This window comes from Lagopus muta, chromosome 7, assembly GCF_023343835.1.
Source record: "Lagopus muta isolate bLagMut1 chromosome 7, bLagMut1 primary, whole genome shotgun sequence".
Lineage (NCBI taxonomy): Eukaryota > Metazoa > Chordata > Aves > Galliformes > Phasianidae > Lagopus > Lagopus muta.
The window spans coordinates 33,028,654-33,035,842 of NC_064439.1; the positions used below are offsets into that span (position 1 = coordinate 33,028,654).

The following is a 7,189-nucleotide window of genomic DNA, read 5'->3' on the forward strand; positions in this document are numbered from 1 at the left end:
GAATATACAATGGACTTATTTAAAAGCAGCACAAAGAGGATTTGAGAGGGTACTGGACTTTATGACTCCAGTATGTGGTTAAAACGGATGGACAAAGAAGTGGGGGGAGACATGAAAGAGTTAGGGAGTTGTAAGGATGGAGTTTTAAGGAGGTTTTCTGGCATGGAAATCAACACGAAGGAAAGAACAAAAAGATCCCTTTGGTCCTTCATTACTAGATTTAAGCCATTTTTATAAAGAATGGAGAAAGGAAAACCTATCCTGCATACATCTGGAGGTCTGGTGATGATTCACTATTCTCATTTCTTTGTGCTAATATGGAAGAAAAAAAGTTCTCAACCCCTCATTCTTCATGCTTCCTGTGCTTACCACCTTTCTTGTGCCAAGGTGCCTATGAGGAACTGGCCCAGGTGGAAGCAGCTGCCCCAGGTATCTTCTTGATTTACCCATCAAGCCACTCAGCTCTCAGATCTGGTCTCCTGTAAGAATATTTATGCCCACGGTGGCATAAGTAGGTAAACTACAACCGAACAATTAAGGGACAGTCAGTGGGAAGGACTGATCCACAGTAACAGGTGAAGACCAGCTGTGCATTACTGTGAGTTAGGAATTTTAAAAGGGAAACAAAATCCCCAAACACTAAAATTGTAAAATTTCGCAAGTACTTGATAGTAATTTGCAACTGAAAATATTATTCCAAAAAGCATAGAAAATAATCATAGAATCACTGGGGTTGGAAAAGATCACTAAGATCTTCTAGTCCATCTGTCAACCCATCCCCACCATAACCATTAATCATGTTCCTCAGGGCCACATCTCCAGGGTTCTTGAACACCTCCAGGAATGGTGACTGCACCACCTCCCAGGGCAGCCTGTTCCAAAAATACAATACAATACATACAGAGTCATGTTCCCACATTCCTAGTTGCCACCTGATTAGAGGCTGAACAGGTTAACTGCCTGGATTTACACTGCCAAAAAGCCTGGAAGAGCATCTTCCACAAGGTAGTTTTTAAGCGAGTCTCTTACTAACTCTCAGTTTAGTCTGTTTCTGCTGGGAGTGTGCTTTGTGAAGCACTTCTGAAGCGTTCTCTTTAAAGTATCAAGATCCCCTGCTGGAGTTAAAGCTCTAAAATGGCTGTCTCTATCTATAGCACAGAATATAAGAGAAAAGCAAAGAAGTTATTGACATTCTTAGAGGAATCAATAGAATTTGGAAGGTTGAAAGGAAAAGGGTACTATAAATTGCATACTTGAATGAATGTAGAATATAATCTATAGCATATATAATTTTGCTAAACTATTGGGGAAAAGAAAGGAAATAAAAAATTATAAGAAAATTATAGCTGGGGAAATTCTGTCAGATCATGTAACCCCGTACCCTGATGCTGCACAAAGACCTCAGGTGCTTTCTCTGCACCCTGCAGACCCCACACCTTCAACAGTCTCAGATATTTTAGACTGCAGTGAGTGCTTTGCAGAAATCAATTGTATTGACTCTATCATTATCAGTATTTTATACTCTGCAGAATGATGTTACAAAAGTGGAAGGAAAAAAAATCACGTATTTTTCACAGTCTATTGTGCATTTCATTCTTAGTTCAACTTTGTTTCTGGTTTCATTTTCATTGTTAACATACCCAAGTGTATGGGAACTGCTGAATCGTGGCCTGAACCTCTGATTGATCACCTGAGGTGAGCCATGAGTCAGCCAGAGGAGCACAGGTGAAGGCAATTCACCTGTGTTGCCGGAAGGGGTGGAGCCTGGCTGCACCTCCCCTAGACCTATTTAAGAGCTGCTACCAGTGGGGGAAGGCTCTCTTTTGGAGATTGCCTTTGCTGGTGTTCTGTGTGTGAGTCCAGGATAGGGGTAAGCTTTCTATTTATTTTCTTTTGTTGTCATAATCTGCTTTACCTAAGTTTTTTTTTTTGTTTGTTTTTTGTTTTTTTGTGATTATAATATCCTAATATTGTTTGATTATACACCAAGTTAATCGTACAGTGAATGCATCAGTTTGCAGGGTTGTTTTTTTTGTTTTTATTTTGTGTTTTTTTTGTTATTTTTGCTGTTTTGATTTTTTTTTAATAGTTTCCCAAAAATCTACTACCAGCTTCAAGTTTTTATTTGCAGAATCTACATATGAATTGAATAATTATACTTTGAGTACATGTTCCTTCATCCATGACATTGAAAAAGGGAGGAACAGGTTCAGACTTCATGTAAAAGCTTCATGTAAACGTGCTACAGAATTCAACTCTGTGAATTTAATCAGGTAATGCCACTACTGATAATATGGCAACTACAATGTGTGAACATCTACATCTTTCTTTCATTCTTGCAATATTTAACAGTTCTCTCTATTCTTTATAACCCTACTGGGGGAGGGGGAAGGAGGGTGGGGAGGAAGGGGAAGATTCCATTAAGGTTGGAAAAGACCTCTAAGATCATCTAGTCCAGTCATCATCAACCCATTAAACCTTGCCAACTAAACCATGTCCCTAAGTGCCACATCTCCACGTTTTCTGACCACCACCAGACCCCATACTGCCACCACCACAGGAACAGTACTTGTGTGATGGTGTGCTTCCCACACCCCTTCTTTCCTTCTCCCAGTTTCCTCATCCAGTCTGGCCTTGCACGGGAAGCCAGTGAGCAGCAGTACTGGTAACATTCTTTAAAACAGATTAATGACCACAAATCTATCTCAAGCTGGGGGGCTGAAAGAAGGGATAGCAGGCAGCAGAGTGCCAATTGAGCATGCAAGCACCTGAAGCTCTGAAGTTAGCACACACACGTTGTTTTGTGGAAATGCTGGCAGAACACATGCGAAGCAGCTTGGATCACCCCAAATCCAAGCAGTTTGTATCCAAAGGAGGCAGTGCCACATTTCTGACTGCTTTCTTCCTTCTAGCACTTTGAGGAGCAGCAGAGGTCACTTCATTATAGCTGTTACTGGCCTCGTTTCTCTGTGCTTCTTCACTACCAAGAAAAACATCGCACCGCAGGAGATATAAGCTTATTTCATTGGCGAGGGGATTCCCACAGCTGTAATAACCGTCAGCACCACTGGGTGGTAGTCGCTTTCTTCAGATGGAGAGCAGAGCCGAGTGGGGGGACTTAGAGCCGGAGACTCCGCCAGAGGCCCTCCTCGGCGCTCCACACCTCGTACGAACCGCAGATTTTGTGGGATCCACACTTTGCCGCAGTCTCAGCTCGTTCAGAGGGCTGTGTGTACCTTGCATCTCTTTTTCAGTGAGTCTACTACTATGGCAAAGAGCAATGCTAGCCATGCTGAGTCCGGACAGCCCACTCCCCGGCACCTGCAAGCAGGTGGTGTCAGTGTTTTGTTAGCGAGCAGAAACACTGGTTGTGTCCTAGCAGGGTCAGCGACTGCGTCTTTCTGCTTCTAAGGTGGAGAAATACGGTGAATATAGAATGACTGGGGATAGCTAAACATGAGAGTAATGCTTATCCTTCTAAGCCCTCTAAACAGGCCGGTGAGTCTTAGTGCAGCCTGTAAAGGAACGTCTTGTGCTGTCAGCTCTAAAGTGTGTCACATTAAAGTCTTACAAGCTGGAGGAGATGTGTTGAGATCGCCTTCAGTTGTCTCACGCTGCTGCAGTGCTGAGCATGTTCCAGCAGTCTGACCGTACTGTGACTCAAGCAAGGGGCATATTTTTTATACTGCAGGTCAAGATTGGCCCAAAGAGGTTTTTTAGCCCCCTACCTCTGGGCCTAGAGTCAGCAGCTCCCTTCCTGTGAGCTGGCAGCAGAATTGGAGCTGGAGGTTTCCAGCACATCAACTTGTGTGCATTTGTGTGATTTGGCTTCTGTGCCATCTCCCCTTCTGCTCGCACTCCCTGAGAAAAGGGCTGTAATTAACGATGCTCCGTGCTCTGTGGATATCTTTATTTAATTAGTATTGTTAAAATAGATGGCAAAAAGCAATCCCTACTCTCCTTTCATGCACACAAAGGGTCCCACAGACAGCAGAACCAGCATTTTCCTGGGAAGCAAACTTTTATGACATGAGGCAGGAATCGTGCATTCCTCAAACACCACAGACAGTCTCTGCGAGCCCGTGTGTGACTGCAGGCAGAAGCAAGAGCCTGAATGCCATTAAGCTGTTGCTCCTCTTGCTGAGCTAGGTCTAGTGTGCTGTTGATTTCTTTCAGCCCAATTGCTGGATTACTACTGTATTGAACAAGGATTGTTTGTTCCTTTTTTTCTCCTCATTGCATTCATTTCCGAATCACGTTAGTCTGGACAATGTATGGAGCTGTCATTGTCAAGGGTCCAATTAGCATGGCAGCAGGAGACCTATCATTCAAAGCAATGTGGAGGAAGTAATTCTGGGGCACGTTTTAAGATTTAAGTGATCTTAAAACATGATCTCACAAATATCTTCCACTTCCCAGGAATGGAGGTTTCAGTACTTTATTCACCCATTAGTCACCCATTTGCTTGGTACCCAAGTAAAGTAACTTACCTGCAAGCATTTAACTACTGGAGCTGAATGCTTTATTACCTTTGTTTCCTTTACATCAAACTGATCTTCTCTAAGAGCCATATATCACTCCCTGGTTAAAAGTACTGATTCTGCTTCAGCACATCAAGGCATTCTATTCTGTAACACAGTTGTACAATACAAGGAAATGAGAGGGGGGACGTCTCCATCTGGCAGATGATCCTCAGAAGTGGAAAAGAAGATGTGCAGGCTTATGCTATTAAACTTTTTGAGCTCAAATGGAATCCAGCTGTGTAGGATCCACTGCATTCTTGCAGTTAACTACTCGCAGGATGTATATTTTCAAACCCTTTATTTTTGTTTTCTTTAATTGTTGGGGCCTGAGATCATAAACGCCTCAGTGTTTCAAAAGTGAAGTGCAGCTCTTGGTAATTTGTTCTAATCGACTGCCATAAGACATGTCTGCTCCATAACCTTGAATGCTTTTTCTCTCCCCTAACAACAGAATATACTTATTGCAAAAAATAAACATCTGGTTTGAATTGAACATCAAATTGCAGTTAGCTTCAAGTGCCAACTATTAAATTACCTCAAATGTGTTATGTTTGAACATGATTTTTCAAGACAGCTAAATTTTTTAACTGTAGCACAAATGCGTGTGTAAAATTACTTTAGGAGATTGATTCCCTTGAAGACCCCCCCCCCTTTTCCTCTTTTTTTTTTTTTTTCATGTGTGTGGCTTGGTCCTTGTTTGCAGTTGCAGTTTCCAGAAAACACTAATCACAAAGTTTCTTACATAGCCAAATATGCCTCATCAGGTGTTAACAGGAAGAAAAGCTCTATGTAGGCCAACATAACATCAACATGCAGAGGGATTGTCACAGCAGTCCAAAACCCAGTAAGTCGGACCAGAAAATCATGTGTAGCAAGATTACATCTGCAGTTTGGTCAGGAGGCAAAACGTTAAAATTGATATCTTCATTTGAAAAAACCCAATCTCTAACAGTATCGGGATGAATATTACAGTCTCATTTGCATTATGCCATTTCAGTCTTACAGCTTTATACAAATTTTGCTTTTTTCATTGAAGTCTCTCTTCATTAAGCTCTCTTTTTGTAAGAGAAATTTCACTTTTTTTTTTGCTTTTCTTTTTTTGTTTAAGTATGTTTCCAGCCCCCTCAGTCATATATATATATATATATATATATATATATATATATATATATATATTTGAACTATTGAAAGCAAATTCAAACAAAGACCAAATCCGCTGTTTTGTTAATGCTCATAATTTCGGTGGGATTGCGACTGACAGAGTTGCTGTGGCTTCTTTATGTTCTGAGGAGGAGGAAAAAAAGTGAATATTTTATTCACTGTGAGAGGGCTGTAAAAGGGGAAGTGTAAATGAAAACCATTTCTACACAGCCCTCCTCCAAACCAAAACAGAGTAGCTGCAAGTGAAGTGCAGACCAATGCTATTATTGTTTACTTCTTCTTCCCAGACGCTGATCAAAGTGAAACTACAAGGAGAATTGAAGAAAAAATAAAACTAAAAAGCACAGATGACTGCAGCTGGGCAAATTGCTGGCAATTACTCTGATGAATTCTAAATTGGACGTGACCCAGTGTCAGTTGTTGTCTATGCTGTGTTCTCATGGGAGGTGATTGTAATTGTTGTGATGCTCAAACAAGATTAGTCCAAGGAGGAAGCAGCAATTATAAAGGTGGGGCCATCTGATCTGAAGTTTAAATGTTACTGAACATTGTTGATGACACTGACTGGTTTTAACTACAACATTTGAGTACTAAAACACAAATTAGGGTTACTGAGAAATAAGAAGAAAGTTTAATCATAACAAAAATCTACGGAATTACTTCATGTACAGCATGGGAAAAACACTGTTGGCATGTGGACAGTAAATATATGAAGAATGACTTCACTGGCCACACATGTTGTTGGCTTGAGTGACAAGCATAAATCCAACAAAGAATACCAAATGGACACTTTTCATTCAAAAAAACAAAATCCTTACTAGCCAACTTCATCACTGCTAGACATTCAAAGTATCCAGGAAGTGGACATATCTGAGCAGCACTCATACTCCAAAATATGTGAGTAGGAGGAAGAAAACAGCATCTTTAACCAGCACTTCTGCTTGTATGACTTTTCCTTGACCATCACTTAGAGAAGTCACCAGATTATAGTCCACGGTAGAATAGCTTCTCAGTTGCTACTTAAGTAATACACATGTCTAGGGCTGAAAGCTGTCAACTCCTTGTTAATTCTATTCTTTAACTTTAGTTTGACAGAGTTATTTCAGTTCATGTTACTTGTTGGCAAACGTGCTGATAGAAAATGCAGTGAAAGCCATTTGGTTTCTTTAAGTACTTTGGAAGAGCTGACACTGGTATTTGTGTTCTTGAGGATAACTGAATGAGGGTGTAACATGAAAGTCACTGCCACAGAAACAGCACAATTGCAAGGAAAAAACAGTAGGGAGGTCAGTCCAGGAGGCAGTGCCCCTTCCCATCAGAAGGGTCATGGGGCACTAAGAAATGAAGGAGCGTTCTGGGACCAGATGTGGTGATTAGGCTGTGGGTAACCAAACAGGCACATAGCTGGTACTATTTGCAATTACACACCCTGACATATAGAAAATGCATTCCAAACATCTGTTCAACTATCAAAGCCAGTTTTAAAAGCAACGTTATTTACTTGC

General features: G+C 41.1%; 1 long non-coding RNA gene across 1 annotated transcript; it reads left to right on the plus strand.

The window, feature by feature from the left end:
• Positions 1-1,832: 1,832 nt before the first annotated feature.
• Positions 1,833-3,853, plus strand: LOC125696101 (uncharacterized). Its single transcript, XR_007378187.1, has 3 exons — positions 1,833-1,870; positions 2,132-2,273; positions 2,913-3,853. It is a non-coding gene; the product is annotated as an uncharacterized LOC125696101 (long non-coding RNA).
• The last annotated feature ends 3,336 nt before the right edge of the window (positions 3,854-7,189 follow it).